General features: G+C 40.1%; 2 protein-coding genes across 31 annotated transcripts in view; one reads left to right on the top strand and one right to left on the bottom strand.

Annotated features, from left to right (window-relative positions):
- Nucleotides 1-2935, bottom strand: part of NGF (nerve growth factor) — a 31191-nt gene extending 28256 nt beyond the window's left edge. The window contains exon 1 of one of the 2 annotated variants that reach the window (XM_068918357.1): nt 2644-2935. The gene's annotated coding sequence lies outside the window, so the exon portion shown is untranslated. The remainder of the gene's footprint in view (nt 1-2643) is intronic. The other variant, XM_068918358.1, reaches the window with a different exon arrangement.
- Nucleotides 1-18098, top strand: part of LOC104142281 (uncharacterized) — a 157680-nt gene that overhangs the window by 92053 nt on the left and 47529 nt on the right. For 12 of the 29 annotated variants that reach the window (XR_011136183.1, XR_011136185.1, XR_011136180.1 and 9 more), the window contains one exon: nt 16790-16928. The exons of 16 other annotated variants lie outside the window; for them this stretch is intronic. The gene's annotated coding sequence lies outside the window, so the exon portion shown is untranslated. Of the gene's footprint in view, nt 1-13185; nt 13732-16789; nt 16929-18098 lie in introns of those variants that run through there. One more of the 29 variants, XR_011136193.1, reaches the window with a different exon arrangement.

Raw genomic sequence — 18098 nt, forward strand, 5'->3', positions numbered from 1 at the left:
CAACAGAGCTGCGCAAAGGGCCTTGTGTCAGGAAAACAAGCCACTCACATCCCATAGGACATCTGTCCCAGTGTGGGAGACGCTTCTGTCATAGAAATGCTCTTAAAACACATTGGCCTCCGTGACAGCGCTGGAGTCAAATTGAGGATAGGGAGAATTTTCTTCTTACCGTGAAAAAAAGCAGCTCTAGTACCATTGTTACGGGTGCCTTTCACCCCTCGTTAGCATGAGGCAAGGCTTGTGGGAAGAAGTAGTATCTTACATTTCTCTAACTGTATCAGCTGATCTAATAAATGTGTTACTTTATGGTCACTTTCTGAACAAGCCCTTTAAACTTCTGACGAGAGGGCAGTTGCCAGCAGAGGTCACCATTGCTGTAGTCGAGTTGAAAGGTGTTGCCGTTCACTAGCTTTTAGTGGACTGAGATTTAAAGGATAGACAAATATTTCTAAACGCACCAGTACTGGTGTAGACTTTTGGTGCTGGAATATTAAATCTACTGGAGTGAAATCATTAATTGTTTTAACTCTTTTGTTTTAAGAGCAAGGTTTGTTCTCGAAATATATGACTAAAACAATAGTAGAACTACGTTACCTCCTTAAAATTATCGATATATTTTCCAAATGATGCCTTCAACTTAATGCAATTAATGTTAATTAATATATATTCAATATCCTGCCAGTTCTAAAGGTATTTTTTAAAGAAACAAAATTGATTAATGAAATGTGCATGATGGAATTTGCATTTACAGGAGCATTTTGTATATGAGCACAGGTGAAATTATGGGATGTATTCTATGGACTGAAGTAATCTAGTTTTTAAATGTGTTTCATCTTTCCTGCTGTTATATGTATTCCATTAAAGAAGGGCATTTTCACTTAAAAATGCTAATTATTACTTAATCAACATTTTACGTATTTTCCTAACCTGTTTTTTTAAATTAACATTTTACAGTGATTACATAGGAGGCCTAATCATTCTAAGTAATAATCATTCTAAGTAACTTAGCATATGGGCTAGAATGATCCTTTGTGCTCTGTAATTCTCCGCTGGAATTAAATGAAGACATCTGAGAAGATAACTTAAGCTTTTGGGTGAGAAAATGGACACTGCTAAGCTAAGAGGATGTGAAAACCATGAGCAAGAAAGCCACACTTACTTACTTTCTTTGCCACCCTGTTGTGAGACTGACAGATCCCTTTAGAGTGAGTGGCTGGGATTGATCAGGATGTGAAATGACTATTACTTTACTGCGCACATCTGCCAGAAGAGCTACTCTCCAGACCTTGCTGAGATTTTTTAGAAAATGATTCATACACCTAACGAGTAATATATTTAAGGGCCAAATCTTTCTTAATCCTGCTCATGTGGACACTCCATTTTATTTTCTTGATCCCATCACTGTAATTTTTTTTTGTGAAAGTGCAGACACTGTTGTAACTTTGTGAGTTTTGGACAAATGTGAGATGATGATTGTCCATCTGAACATGGAGATGGCTTTTTAAAAGGCCTGTTTTTCATAGTACCTGAAACAGCTCAGAACTGCAACAAGTATGAACTTACAGGCAAGTCAGCTTCCTGCCTTTTTGCAGATAATTGTCACACTCTATTTTAGCTTAGCAAAAAAGTACCCAAGAGGCTTTACTGTAATACACTAATGCATGAAAGCACTCATGAATTATCTGCCTAACAGTGACAATGCAACTTCCAAGTTGTGACAACTTGGAAAAACCAGCCTGACAAGCGTGCTCACTTTCACTGTTTTTCTAAAACTTCTTGAGCGTATAAGGAGAATTTAAAGTGAAGAAAACAATTGAAGCACAAACGCTTTTTGTTCTTGGCACACAAATTCCTTTCCTCCCTTGCTGGGGTCCCCGTTCCTGTGTCTGACTGGCGTATCAGATAAAACGGTGTTACTATCACCCAGGATAAATCAATAAACACTGTCAGTTTCATCCTGTCAATAATAGGCAGGCAGCAAGGAGTTGGTAAGCTTTTCCAAGTGTAGTTACAGAATATACAGTCTAAAGTGAACTACAGCTCTGCCTAGAGCTAGAAGGTTTCTGCCTTGTGCCAATTATGTCTGGATTGACCAGAATTCTTATTTATTTATTTCAGAAAAGCAAAAAAAAGAGTTCTTACCTAGAGTAGAATTATCATGGAAAAGAGAGAAAGTGTTACACCATAATGAAAACCAAGACAGCAAAGCATTTTCATATAGAAGTTAACTGCTATACCTGTGCAGATAAAACTAAGGTCTGATTTACCTGGATGAAAAACGATGCGTAAGAATGCCTACATTTCTCTAAGGTTAAGCTGCTTTTACTAAAGATACGTTTCAAGCTTTGAACTTAGCCACAAATGCTTTCTGAACACCTTCCAGATGTGCATGCTATTTAAACTGCATTAATAGATGCAATTTTCAGTCTTACTAGACCAAGCTGTTCTGAACAAATGTTACTTTTAAGCAACCAGCACTCCATGTTTCAAAGGCATCTGATCTGCACCCCTTCAAGAGAGCGAAAATCACAGTACAGCAAAAACATACTGGCAAATTTTAAAGACAGGAAAACTTCCACAACTGATGCAACGGCAGCATTACTTGCTTTGTGAAAACCCTTTGACGGTTGTGGGGTCACTCACCTCAGAGCTGCTATCACTCAACACTGGAGGGAGAGGAAATCCTGAGGGGTGTCCAAGCTGTTTTGTAGTCCGTAGCACCCTAGTCTGTGGACACTTTCCCAAGCCAGACGAGCCATTCACATTCCCTCTGCCTTTCCAGCCTCATTCACTGCTCTCAGGCTCAGCTAGCTGCACTGACTCACAGGAATTAAGCTCCCTCTGGGTCCTAGTGCTGTAAACGTGTGGGAGCTGCACGGACTCGTAGGAATCTAGCCTTTGGCTTGGCGCCTAATCCATGCAGTGATGCACAGATGTGCAGTGAAAGTTTCAAAGCGTGCACTGGCTGTATGACTGAGAAAAAGTGTCAACTTCCTGGTTCCACTGTCAAGAACTGAAATTCTCTTTAAGGTACTTTTTGTCTAAAGAATTTCTGCTTTGCATCTTAATATCTGTGCTGTGTTTAAAGATGAGAGGTCACAAAAGCAAAGCCCCGGGTCCCTGATGAATGGGTCCTTGTGAAAGTGATCCTTAGAGCCCTTTACTCATGTCATGAGTCTATGAAAAAGAATAAGAAGAAACTAACAGTTAACTGATGAAGCAGTGGACTAGGTTGTCTGCAAAAATTGTGCAGTCCCTGTTATCAGATGTCTTTATCAGGGGTCAGCCAAATACTGATCAGGAGTAAGAAGGAAATAGTTGATCCTGACTTGGGGCAGAGGAAAAGATTATATAAAGTGCCTTCCAGCCCTAATGTTTTGTGCTCAACATGCTTACCATAAGCAATAGAGGGAGATGGAAATGTTTCTCCATTATTTTTGTGAAGGAGGATTAAGTGCTTTACCACAGAGCAACAGTGTGTTTTAAGCCCTGAGAAATACAGAGAAGAAATGCAAAAGTGAAAAATTACATGACATTAAACAAATCAATAAACAGTTGACTGACTACATAAACCAAAGGAACTTTTAATACAGCTATGAAGCAGACACCTGGAATTTCATAGTTCTCATACTAGCATAGTGTAACCCTTGCCATTTCACAGAGACCCAAGGCAAAAAGTTAGATCATCCTCTACTGAAAAACAGACCACTGCATTTTATAAACGTGGAAATAATAAAACATCTTTTGATTACATCCAGAAGAGGGCGGACATCTGGAGAGGCTCATGCTTGAAAACCTTCTAGGAAGGGAAAGATGTGTGGAAGGTACTGTGTAAAGGCGTAAAGAAGAAGACAAAGTAGCTTTGAGATAATAATGTTTTTTATATATCACGTGAATGTGATAGTTCTTGAACTCGAACCAAGCATATCCTCTATTTTATTAGAAGTCGTAGACAAGTCTTACATTCATTTTCCACAGTGCCAAAGTTAAGACTGGCTTCAGTGCTAGACCTTTTCTTGGAGGTGATGTCCATTTAAAATTGCCTGAAAAATCCTTAAGAAAATTGCAACACAAAATGCTTAAAACAAATGCTGAAAATACCTTCCTAAGTTCCCAGAATTATGCAGTTCAGATTGGTTTGTTTTTCTAAAAGCGACGGCCCACACAAGATACCAGTCACAGGCCAAACTGTAATGTCTTCATTCACACAGACAGCCATCAGAATTTGTGAAAGTTTTGCCTGTAAAACTTGTCCTCGGGATTTGGCCTTAGATTCATATTTCATTGCAGAAATGCCAGGCTATTCTTGTGTTGGAAATTTGTCTCACTTCATTAGGATATCCTCAGGTTAGGATTTTTTGCTGACAATTTGAAAGAGCATTATAGCTTGGTGTGAGTATAATGAACAGCATCAAAACACCAATATAAAAATATATGCTCTTTTCTGACCAAAAAGTTAGTACATGCTTGTGCTTAGCATCTCTACGTTTGATTTCTTGGCACGAGTTGCATGTGTTTTCTTAAAAGTTAAAAAAGCTATTTTGGACACAGTAAACAATAATACAGTTTGAGTTTGTACTTAATCTGTATCACAAGCACTTACTTTTGTCTAACGAAATTCTCCTCTAGTACCTCATTCCATCATAGCAGCAGGTTCATATAAGCAAGAAAGATAGCTGCACCAGTCCCTAGGAAAACGCACTGGCTTGTATTCTTTTTCCTTATGTTCCCATGTACCCCAAACAAACAGCATTTCTACATTCCTAGCTTCTGGAAAATAGGCGTGCTCCTATGGGTATACTAGCCATGTACAGACGTAATCCCAGGTGGACTGCTATACTTGGAGCTGAGCAGCTGAAAGCGCTGCACAGAGTAGGTTGTATATCTTTCTCTTTTAGCAGTGCTCTGACCCACCTACTTGCACGGATGTTTAACTTTTATCTTTCATGAGTTGGGGGTTCTCTTGCTTAGGCAGGAAATCACTGATCACAAGGTAAAGAACTAATAATGTCAGGCTGAGCAAGGAAAAGATGTATTCTGGAATCAGAGAAGCTGCTGCATAGAGAGAAGTTCTTCTGTGAGCACCAAACTAATGAATCCTGGTTCTCTTAGAGATTTGCATCCAATTATTCTTCTGCCTCTACTACAATAATCCCAAATCTCCTATGACCTCTTGCATGAGCTTCCTTGAACAATTACCTCAATTTTCGCCTAAGAGTAAGTCGATCCATTGTGTTCCAGAGAAGCATTGGCATGTAGTGCGTTGACATATTTTGTTTCAGGAAACCAAAAGCACACAGATCAAAATGAAGAGCAGCACTGTTGAGAGTGGTGACAAGAGGTGAAATGCTTTGTGCTCTCATGAGTCTTGGGCTGTGGCTATTCTGACCATTAGGCTGAGTTCAGTGTTGCCCTAAGCCCCAAAACAACAGCTGTGGATTGTTACAGCCTCTTCCCCCTGCATCAGCACTTCTGTCCAAATAGGTTAGTGAAGGAGGCACAGAGTAGGAAAAAGGTGTTTTGTGTTTATGTGGGTTGTTTAGGACTGTAAGAGGCCTTGGGTACAGGAGGTGAATTCCTGCTGGAGTTGATGTCTTTTGTGCTCCTGAAAGAGTTTCGGGGAAGGTGTTTGAGGAGCAGTGGCTGGGCTTTTCCATTTATAAGCAACTTTCTTTGAGGAACAAAGCTGCCAGAACCAACAAAGTCCTCATTTGTGTCTGAAATCATTGTGAGTATGGAAGTAACGCAGGTGAGCAGAGCTACTGTTTCTAAAATCTTGCTGTCTAGAGAGGTGTCAGGGTGTTAATAAAAGGACCCACAGAGCATGAAAAGCTTTTCAAACATGTCATAAAAGTATAGGGCATGGGATGAGGGTGACAGATCTTGTTTTCTTCAGAGATACTTAATTGTGTGTGTGTGTGCGCGTGCACGTGCGTGCTGACAGCTGCATTCAGTACTTTCTTGTAGTGCTGGGTCTTTACAGGAAAAAAGATAAATCAAAAGTACACCCCCCACCCCAGCTATCTGGAGGTGCTTAGATGTGAATGCAAGAAGTGTTTTAAACGTCTAAAGTGAGGCTTTCAAAAGTGTAAGATAGAATCTGTTTTACCTAAAAGAATATTTATCACTTCCAATTTTATAAACCTCCAGAAAATAGAGCATTGCTATCTTATGTAAGCTTGTTTGACAGCTCTAGTCCTAAAGCTAAATTGAATGTAAAGAGATATTAAACTTAGCTCTTAATACTCAGCTGGAGGAAGCTAGCCCACCTTTGGCCAAATAGATGTTAACTGAGAGACTAGAAGGAATGGTCACAACACAAGTTCTCCTCTTGTATTAGTTTCAAACATGGAAAACCTGATGGACAGGTGGTCTCTTTTGGCTTTGTTAGTTTGTGTAGCATTACATTATAGTGTTATGTGTAGGGCAGAAGCTATTAGCAAAAAGCAGAAGCTCACTCATGGGTCATGAATAAGTAGGTCATACAAACAAGTTCATTACTGATTTACTGTGGGACTCAGTCTCCTGTTTTTTTCTTAACTGCTTCTGCTGCATGGTTTTTCAGTTGAATCGATAACGCATACCGAATGTAGCTTAGCTGCGTCAAGAAATTGATTTGCTCATGATGCATCCCAATATACTGCAGTTCAAAACAAGTGGTGATAGGAAACATTCAGTTATGGTGAGTTATGGACTTGCACTAATATTATTCTTTCTCTTTTGGTTAGTTATAAAGGGTACAGTAAAACAAACCATTTTGCTGTAAAATAAAACATCTCCAAAGCCTGATCTTAGTAAAAGCAAACTGTCTAGTGATCATCCAAGTGCTGTTACAGACAGAATGTAATTCTTATGGTAGTGACATATAGACAAAGCAGAGCTATGAGAATAACTTTACATAGCGTTCCTCTTTGGATTCAGCAGAGGTTTTGCCTGATAACTTATTTGGAAAGACACAGTAACTACTGTATATTACAGTATACATAAGCCTGCAGTTTTGTTAGAATACCTTAATATTCACTGTTGGTTTGCAATGAGGGTAAAATTAGAACATACGTGCTATTTTAAAACAGAAAAGGAACTATGAATTTTGAAAAACAGCACTCAGATGTTTGAGTGCTCTTCTATAGGAGGATAAAAGGTTGTAAGATACTCTGCTTAGTGGCTGCGTGGTTTTATCCCTAGCCATAGCTTGTTGCACTAGACTGAACTAGTGGCTGGGTTGGAGTCGGAAGTCTCTGTGAAAACCACGAAGAGTTGTCAGTCAGGGTTCACTAGTAATGGACTTGTGTGTCTCTTTTGTGGACAAAAGTTTTATAACCACATATGATCTGGTGCACCTTTCACACACGCTTCCGTGACAAGAGCATTTCAAGAGCTAAAGTCAAATGCGTGTTTCCCCTGTTTTGTTGATTGGGAATATGCCACGCAAACTCTGCTAGTGTTAATCCTTCTATAATCCACAGAGTCTGACAGCTGTTTCCCCCCTTCTTTGGGGGTACTAGCACCATCAGTGAAGCCCATAGCATGTTCTCATTTCATGCTGACGTTGGTCAAGTCTGCCTTGAAGCAGCTACAGGAGGCTTGGACACATCGTCTGTCACTGGATAATGAGGCTCTCATGCGCAGGTTCCCTGAGAAACCTGTGCTTCTAGCATTGCTTCTCTGCTTGCTGCAAAGGAATGGGACCAGAGAGAAGCATTGACTCTGGCAGAGAATGACTCTTCCCTGCTGTTTGGTCTGTGAAGTGGGCCTCGCTTTTTCTCCTCTCCCTCTCTACCGCTCTTTTACTATGCTTTAATTTAAACTGCTTTTCCTTGTTGAAGTCTGACTTCACCGTGTGTGCATAATGCGCTCTGAGATGTTGAGAATAACTTGCCAGTACAGCCATGCTTTGTTAATGAGCTCTGGGAGCTGACAGCCACTTACAGCCAGTAATAATATCTACAGGGGATGAGTATTATAACCTGATTGTTCTTGCCGTGTTAGTGGGCAGATAACATATGATCATATCTGAATTTTGCTTCCTTTTAGGGTTGCGATACTAAACCTTCATCTCCAGCAGTAGGTCTCAGTGGGGGCACAAGCATATTGAACAGGAGGTATTGCAGAGTCTGATCTAGAGGCGATCCCCACAAGGCAGCATGTTGTAATTGTTCTTAAGGGAGGCTTCAGTGGCACTGAAAAGCAAGAGGTTTGGGAACATCTCAGGGGCTCTGAGCACTGTACTAAAGATTCTCCCTGAGAAGCAACTTCCTCTTCCAGTGCGCCCTAAAGAAATTCATGGTGCCCCTCGGCCTTCTATCATAAAGTAGACGACAAGAGAAGAACTCTGTGTTATCAGGAAAGGTTGCCTTGTTGCTTAAATCTTGATGAGGAGGTAGGACAAACAATTCTGCATTCAAATTGCTGGTATACAAAATCTTAAAGGGTAAAATCAAGCATGTAAAATCAAGTCTGAATATGTTCATAAGAGGTCCAGCTTGCCTGGCCCACCTTCTTTCCAATAAACACCCTGCCTAAAATTTTTCTTGGAGGCATCAATTTTCCTGAAAGATTTCAAGAGAATCTGTGCCTCAACAGAAGAAACTGAAGTGATAACTAGCAAAATTTAGCCAAACTGTGAAGTTGAGTTTAAAAAAAGTAATTTTGTAAAGGTAGCAATTAGTCTGTGATAACAGGCATTCCCTGGCTGCTTTAAAGTTCACCTAAGATTTTTCTGAACTCTGGTACCAGAACAGGTTTTACAATATCAGTTAATTTTTTCAGACACTGCAGTCCTGTAAAAGTTTTTCAAGCTACCTATGCTTTACCATAAATTAATTAACATGCATTACCAGGAATGTTAGAGGCAGTCCTTTAGGGAGAACTGCAGATTGCAGTCTCCAGAAAAAAAAATCCTGTCTGCAGAAGTTTCTCCAAGCATTGCTTCTCCTCTGTGTTTTTAAGGAGGAGTGCACTCAGGAGTTGTTCTACAGCGTGGTTCTCCTCTGTGTGTAGCGCTCTATCATGTGGCTGTAATTAAAAACAGTACTGTTATTAACTCTTCATCTACCAACACATGAAAGCATCAACTTTTAGCCCATAATCTATAGTAAATGAACAGTTTCTGATTTTCATTAAAGATTTAGGAACAGAAGAGTGTTTAATAGCTAGAACAGAAATTTCTAAATTGGGAAGAAAGGCACCAGTGGCCTCAATAGGTGGTACTCTGCCTTACAGCAGTGGCAGTAGGAGATAGAATTTAGGGAGAGATCTGAAGCTTAGCCTTTATCTGCAGTCTATTCCCTTGTATTTCCACAGCACTCATAATCACTGAAGTAGGCATGCTGAAGAGGATGTCCCCACTGTAAATCCTTTTATATCTGGGTGAACCTACCGTCCGTGAGTTTTTCTGGTTCCTTTTTGAGCCTGCAGACACTATTTGACTCCGCAGCCTTTTGTGGCAACAAAATCCAGTAGTTCTCTACTGTCTCTGTAAAGTATTTTCTTTTATGTGTTTCAAACTGATCTCCTATAAGTTTCAATGCGTGTCCACAAGCTTTAGTATTGTTAGGTTTCCTGAACAGCAGTTCCACGTTCACCTTATTCACCAACTTCAGGATTTTGTAAGCTTTCGTTATTTCCCTCCACACCTTCTTCCTCTCCAAAGAGCCTCAGTCTTTCTAGTCTCTCCTCATAAGGCAGCTGCTCCATCTTATTCACTTTACTTGCTCTTCTTTGAACCTTTTCTAATTCCACTATGTGCTTCCTGAGACTAGGCCTGCACGCAGGACTCAGGATGTTGATGCAGAGAGCTGCCCCAAGATTTGTGTAGGTGATTTCTCAGAGGCATATATGTTTGTAAGCAGTGGTGACATCTGATAAAACTGTTTTATGTCCACAGTAGTCTAGCTGTCTATTGAGCTAAATGCTCATTTGAAGGAGAGGGGGAATAAAAGAGGTAATAATAACAATTAAAAAAATTGCCTTCTCGCATATGAAGAAATCACTTAGATATTCTGCAAGAGTGTATTTCAGCTCATTAGCATTGCATTATGCAAGTACTTGCAAGCTAATCACTACAGCTGCTGTTCTGTCATTTATTCTTGTCACAGAGTAATTTTGCGTTCCAAATGTTATTTTTAATAACAAGGAAAACGAGAGAGAGAGAGAGAGAGAGAGAGATAGAGAGAGATTCTGCACTCGGCTGTAGTCCATTCAGTCACACTGCAAGGGTGTAATATCTAGGGGAGGTACAAAGTATGTAGTAGGAAGTGCTGGTATGAAATTAGGAGTGCAGACTAAACGTGACATTTGGAGTGAGATGCACTTGGCTGTCAAGGATAGAAGCCCTAGATTGTCGAACACTTTAAAACATCTTGAAGAGTGCGCCCTGTTGGAGGGATCCTACCCTGGCACCAGGAAAGTCAAAAGGTGGACTTGCTCTTTGCCATCTCTGTGTCTGGTATCTTCTTGTCCTTGGTGGTAAATGATAAAGATGCTTTGGGGAAAGGCTAAAAAGAAGCGTAAGTGATTGCATTTAAAGCAGTGCTCTAAATGCATTTCATATCATACTTGTCTTCCAGGACCTGAGCCCTGTATTGTGTAACAACAATAGGACTGGTGAAAGTGTAAAAAGCTGGGACTCTCTGCCAAAGTTACAACTTGTCTTTACTACTAAAAAAGGCAGTAAATTAGGAGGGTATATGAAAGAAAAAGTTGCTCTGCACTTTCCCTGTTTCTTGCACTACTTTCCTACACGTCTTCTGGTCGCTGTTGGGGACAGCTCCAGGCCAGAACTACCTTTGGACTGAGCTGGTGTGGAAGTGCTTATATATGTTAAGTTATTCTGTAGAGAAAGGCATAGTTCTGTGTGTGAGAACATTCTAAGGCAAAAACTGAATGAAGGCACAGCTTTTCAGTTTTACCATCAGGAAAACTAGGCATGGAGTCAACCCCGGTAGGATTGAAGTACTTAATGGCACCAGGTTTTTCTGCCAGTAATACAGAAGTCCTGTTTTCACAGTGATTTCTGCCTCTGCCTTACTGGGTAAATCTTCTCAAAATCTGCAAAATTAAAATCCCTCAGCCTTCATCAGCAGTGAAGTGAAGCTCTGAACTGACTCACTTTAACATCTCCTGTGCTTGCCTGCCTTATGCTCCAATGTCAGAACATGGGTATTAACAGGAAAGATTGGTTGAGAAGGACTAGGGAATACAAAGCTTTCAGGAGAAATGATGACTGTAGCAGAGGTGAGGGGCACAGCAGAGTGTGAGGTGAAATAGCGGTGAGAGGCCATCTGAGAAAGAGAGAAAGGTGAAATACTGCAAGTATTGTGCAGGGGAAAGTTAAGAGTGTGCATGTGCTTAACTGTACGGTGCAGAAGTCTACCTAAACGACAGTGTTTTCAGAGGGCTAGCAGGAAGAGAGAGAATCTGGGGGAAAAAAAAATACCTTTTTTGGTCAAATCAAACAGGATAATGGGATGAGCCTTGAAAACAGGAGTGGTTCTGCTTTTCAGGGACATGCTAACACCCCCCCCCACACACACACACCCCCCCCCCCCAAAAAGAAGGAGGAGGGGAAAAAAACAAAAAACAAAGGGCAGCAAAGAGGCTCAGGGGCATTGTCAGTAGACTTGCAATCACTACAAACTGAAAGTGCTCCCTGCGTAAGGCAACCATACAAATCAACGTGCAGGTTAAAAACATGTAACTCTAGTATTATTCAGAAATGTTCTTTGCATGCACAGGAGGAATCCAAACCAATTTGGGTTAGAAGAAAGCAGGGTTTACTCCAGGACACAATGTGCAGCGTTTGCAGATCATTGGACAGCTCAGTCTAGTACAGATCATGCCTTTTTATGGGGACATTCCAGCTCCAAAGAAAGCAAATTCTTCTGAAACACATTGTCTTAGTTAAACTTTTAATGTGTTTTGATATTGCTAGCAGCAGCTTTACATAATGCAGCCATGTAGTGCTCAGCAAGCAAGAGTGTATTCTATACATTCTTAAAGAATAAGAAACTCTACAGAGGAGGTGGACATACAACCACTGTGAGATTTGCGCAGTTTTTTAGACCTGAAATCAATGAGTTAATTATTTTGCAGGGGATGAATTGCAACCAAGAAAGAGGACATCATCTGGGTCTTCCTAGTATGTCTGTGATGAGACAAGTGGTGCATGGAGTTTGTTAGAGCTTGGGACTCCATCTTGTCACTTACTGAAATTCCTTTAAAATTGCATTTATTTAACCTTCTGTTAAGTATTTATTAAAGAAATCAACATGCATGTTTCATGATTTTTTTTCCAGTATATAATACTATAAAAGTCATGGAAAAATACCTGTGATACTCTTAACATAGAGGGATCATATTTTGGCCTGAACCAAGAAAAGTAGATTACCTCTCTATTCCACAGTGACTACTGTTGAGTATTTGATACCAACCTGAAGCAGAGCTTGTGTCAACCTGATCCACATAAAGTTGTTGTGAGGAACTGATACAGCTTATATCACTTTGCACGTTATGTGGTGGTAGTATAAATTTGCAGTCACGGGAGTCCTGGAAGGTTGAATTAGGAAACGTCCAGATGCAAAGAACGGAACCGTTGTTGTTGTCACTTATTTCACTGCAGTTTGTTTGATTAGCCAGAATGGGATTCTCTGAGCATGACTCAGTTTAGAAGAAAATAAATCTATCAAATATGGACTCTCCAAAAGCAGCCATCAGTTTCAGACTTTATTCTATGTAAGAGAACAAACTGGAAAGTCAGAATAAGCAGCATGGAGCAAAGTGGCGGTTTTTGGATAGAGCAAAATCCAAGGGCGGGGACTATAGAAGAGATGGTCTAGCTGAACCTTTATTTAATGGTCCCTAGTTAAAAGACATTAGGGGGAAAATCCAGTTGGGCAAAAGCAAGACATCGAAGATCTCCTCATCTCAAAACAGAGCTTGGAAAGAATCAGGAGATGCCAAGTGGGCATAAGGAAAACCACTGGTCTGCAAAATAGGATGTTTTCTCAGCACAACACATGATCTCTCCTGTACCTCTGCACTGGCTTCTGGATGGAGCTAGGTTAGGTGTTGGGGGGGGGAGGGGAAGATGATCCATCCTATGATTACTATGTAGAAAAAATTGCAGATAATCAATATTGCTGAAGACTTATGCCTCATTTCCTCTTTTTTCTTGTATCCTGAAAGATCATGAGGTACAGACAATGACTAGACATGGACATGCAGCTGCCTCGTGGAGAGTATCATGCCTGGCTTCTGCATGAATACCCAAGATCTGCAGTGTTAAAAGCTTGGCTCTGCATGGGTTCCTGCCTTTCTGCTATGTGTCTTGGCACCATTCTCTTTCCTCTGCTGTGATCCGTTTGAAGAAGCACTGTGTCGCATCACATCTTAAAACTATTCTTCATTATGCAAAAAGGGAGTATTGGTGTTTGGGGTTTTTTTCTTCTTGCTGTTCTCCCCAGGTCATGCGAATACAATTTAAGAGTTTTACATTGCATTTGTCCTTCCATAAGCCTTTCCAAAATTTGTATCATTCCAAATACAAGCTGTCAGATGGCTAAAGTCATTCTGCTTGCAAATTTACCTAGGAATTATAAGTCTTGCTGTAGTAAGAGCAGAACTCAAACTTACGAATCTTGTGTTGTACATAAGCTTAATTTTTTTCCCATAAAGAACAGAAGGTCCTTTTGATTTTGCTATTAAAAAAAAAAAAAAAAAGTAGTTATTTTTCACAAAGCAGAGAGAATTCTGAGAACGATTGAGGTAGGGCTCATGGATACCGTTCAAGTTCTTAGAAACACTGTATTGTGTCCCTAAAAATTATAGGAACTATTTTGCTATGTGAAAGACTGTGACATTAAATCAGGAGTGGAATAAACTTGCCATAGCTAACTGCGGTGCAAACTCAGCAATAGTTTGTTACCACGCGAAGCAACAGGCAGGTTTTAACTTTGCCATTTCCTAGCAGCCAAGCGCAGTGCATTGCATGCTTCTAGACACTGGAGCTCTTTTTGCAGAAGCTGGAAGCGCTGTCAGAAATCGGACTTGTAAAATGTTATTGTATATCATCTAGCCATCTCGGCTTCTTGGGTTTTCAGCCTGGTCACCATTTCTGTGTCTCTCACTGAACTATCATACTAATTGATGTAGTTTGGCATCAGTGATGATCTGCGTTCAGAACACGGCTAGCAAGGAGTGCTGGAGATCCAGGGTTGCTTACAGGAGGTCAAAGGGTGCCTGCTTTATTCTTCAGCTCTGATCTTGATTTTATGCATGCTGTTCTTTTGTGGGCATCTTACAAACTTGCACAAACTTCATGCAAACCATAAACTTGTGTGGGCATCTTACAAGTCATCTTATAAACCTTACAATTGAAGTGAAAAGTGGTGTGTGTGCTCTTTCCTTTCTTTAACAGAAATATGTTTTCTGTTTATAGCCTATCAGTTCTTCACCTGAACTATTGAAAAAGAATATACCACAGTTCACACAGTCATTTTGGAATGAAACTATGTTTTTGGACAGTGCTCCTAAAAAGGAAAAAGTATAAATTGCCTGCTGCTTGCATGGGACAGTGGAGAATGGGGAGATACTGAAGTGGAGCATATCATCCAGAGTCTTTGAGGTTGTTTGTAAATCTCAGCTCCTAGATTCTTAAAGGCATTCTCCAGATAAGACAGAGAGAGAGAGGTGCAGGGCCATGTTCTCACCTGGTGGAAAGCACTATTACTTAACTGAAGGTTAACTTACTTAAGCACAGGGAAAGACAGTGCACGTGAGGACTCTGCCCGGTGCAGGAGTAGAAGTGAACTGTTAGTCTTTATTTTTAAATGTCTCCATTTCTCTTAGAATGATATTATATTTTGTAATGCCTTTAAATGTCCAGCATGTAAGTTAATAGCATTTACATGGTGCATTGATGAGAGACCATGAACCAAGTTCTAGCCTGACTGGCAAAGAAAGTATTTATTTATGAGGTGATTGACAGCAAGTTGTCCCACCCTGCTAAGTTTCTTCTGGGACCTGGTTAAGATTGACTTCTTCAAAACCTCCAGCCCCCTTTAAAAATTTTAACCTGCTATCTGGGAACAAGAAAATTTTTCTTTCCCAGTATTCTCCTTCTCGCATTTCTCTTATTGCAAGGAAGAGTTGAGTGAAAAGAAGAAAAACCCAAACCAAAGCAACAACAAAAAAACACAACCTTCATTCCAGAGTCAAATTTGCAATGAGAATCTTTGGAGTCTATTTTTGTCCAATTCCAGTTGGACGCAACTCAAGAATTTGTGTGTGTTGTTTTTTTTTTTTTTTCTCCCGTTGCCTTAACTTTTTTACTTTGTACTTTAGCTGACTGTGAAAGCACAGCCTCCAACCACTGCTGAACCACAAAATTCAATTAAAACGCAGGGAGTAAACAGGGAGAAGAAATCAATGGGTTCTGTGGATTACTCTGTCAGCTGCTGTTCCCATGATCATCTTATCTTATCCTGCACTACTAGAAGAGCTGTTGGGAGGTGGAGTCAACTGTAACATTGGATCAGACTGCTGCGTCCTCTCAACAAGTAGTAGAAAATTAGATCAATAGCATGAGCCCGTGCTTTGCTAAGCAGCTGGATTGCTAAATTCATTGAGGGTGTAAAAATTAAGCTGTTTTTAAATCTTCTGCTATCCCACTATGAAGTGAAACAGTAATGCCTGAAACCAGCATAAATCAGTGTGGATGCAGGGCTTCATAGGCATTTAGTTTACTGCTGTTATATGCATCTAGCAACTAAGTCAGTCAGACACTTGCAATGAAAGTCTTTATCAGCCTTAGAATTACCAGTGTGTCTAGCAAAAAAGAAAATCTCAGGCAGGAAAGAGATTTTTCTAAAATCAGTGTTTATTTTTTCATTCTTTCCTATCATATAGTGTCAGTTTTCCAGGTAAAGTATAGTAGCAGCATTTCTCCCGAAGTTTCTTATCAAGGCTCCTAGAGAGCAGTGTTTCAGGAACTACCTACTGGTAAAGGGATTTATTTATTTGTTTTTCAATTTAAATAGATTTACAGTCGTCATTCCGAAACTGTGGAAAGGCAATGAGCAAAACATGCTTTCCCCCTCCCCCCCCCCCCACCCCGTATTCACTAATTGTACTAAATTGATTTACTGATGGAAAACAAATGATATAAACATGTACGGATGATTCAAAATCACTGAATAGCAAAAACACTGCAGGTGAGAGGGTTTATGGGTGACTGCATTCAAAAAAGTCATTGTAAAGCGTCTGTACTGCGCTGCTCAGCCACAGGCTTCGTGTGTCCTTGATGGTAAATAAACTAAAATATTTTGCTCTAGAAAATGCAGTTCTGCAATTTCGTGGACTTGGAATAACTGTTTTTATCATATTATCTGTTTTCCATTTATACAACGCTAGTTCCAATCCTTTATCCCCTGCTTTAAACTTGGTGTGTTTGAAAGTTTAGTGTTTTTAACTGGTTTCAAGCAATAGATACCAGTCTTCTGATCCTGAACTGGGAGCTGTAAGAGATTTGGGGTGTGAGATGGGCTGCAACATGATACAGTGATGCATTTCATTCATGGAATCTCTCGTGTGCTCAGAAAGCACGGTGATGAGAGCCATATCAGTGTCTATTTAGAGAAACAGACAGACATAGTGAACGTTTGATGCTGTAGGTAGTTTCAATGGCTTCCTGACCGTTTATCAGAACAGTACATTGGCTCTTTTTGTAGCCGCAAGCAATCATAAGCATGTTTTCTTTTCTGCACTTCTTACAATATATTTATTTTTGTAGGGAAGAAAGGGAGATGGAAAATCCTCGATGCAGTAGCCACAGAAGCTGATCCATCACTGAGCAGGCACATAGCCAACTGAATGCATGGGCATATACGCAGACAGGCGAAAGGACAGATGTATCAAGTCAGATTTATGAGGTCAGTTTTCCCAGCCAATAAAGTCCAGATTGCTGTCTGCCCTGTTATAACCTTCTTGTGTTTAAATGGATGTGAAACAGATAATCCAACCTTTGGTGGGAGCAGCACTGATAAAATACAAACATCATTTCTGTAGCTACATAAAATACTTTCTGCTGAATTGGAGAAATAATTTGCTTGAAGATTGTTAAAGAGGTCACAGTATTTTTATACTGGTTGTGTGTGAATAAAAATTTTCTCAGTCCAGGGGAAGGGATAGAGTACACTTGCTAAGTAGGCTGTAGCAGGAAGGATATTTACGTCTTATTGTAATGCAACACTGGCAGATATGCCCTGAGCAGATGCGTATAAATGACATCTACTCTTCAGACACAGGATTGGCCCATTTTAATTACAGCTTTGTGAGCAGTATGGACAAAAGGCCAACTCTAGTATCACGGTGAGTGGTACAGTGGAAAAGTAAATGGACGAATTATTTGTAGTCTAGGCTGCTGCTGTACTCACAGGTGTAACTGATTCTATGGTGCTGGTTTTTCTGAGTCTTTTAAGTGTGAAATTCCGTAAAGGATTGTGAGATCACTGGATTCAAATTACCGTGGCCTTATTTCAATAATATAAGAATGAAAAGAGTACAAAAAATGGTCCTGAGCCCTAGAACAGGCTGGTGTTCCCTCTAGATGCAATCTGAAGATTCCTGCTGCATCACGCTGACTGTGACAGCACTGGAAAGGGAGGATGTAGTTCGCCACAAGGATGCTGCTAAAACATTATGGGAATATAGGATGGTGTGTGTTCAGCCACAGCACATAAAGCTAGTCCAGGAAATGCCAGAAAAAGGGCATGGATGTACAGATCCACATAGATTACCTCTTGAAGGGCCAGTTGTAGCTGTTTAAGAGACCATTCTGTAGAATGGGGCAATATTTTGAGGAATTTTCATCCCATCGTGTATAATAATTGAGCATATTGCTTTTCCATACCTTAAAAAAAATGAAATGCAAAAGCAGTTTTAAAGCCCCGTCCCATTATGATGATGCTATATCAGTTATCTCCAGTTTAGCCATCTGAAACAAAGGAAAAAATGCAACTTTATTTTCAGTAAAAAGCAGTTTTCTGTTCCATAAAACTCTCCCTCTCAGCAAACAAACCTAAATTCTTTTAATATTGTTT

This window comes from Struthio camelus, chromosome 24 (genome assembly GCF_040807025.1).
Source record: "Struthio camelus isolate bStrCam1 chromosome 24, bStrCam1.hap1, whole genome shotgun sequence".
Taxonomy (NCBI): domain Eukaryota; kingdom Metazoa; phylum Chordata; class Aves; order Struthioniformes; family Struthionidae; genus Struthio; species Struthio camelus.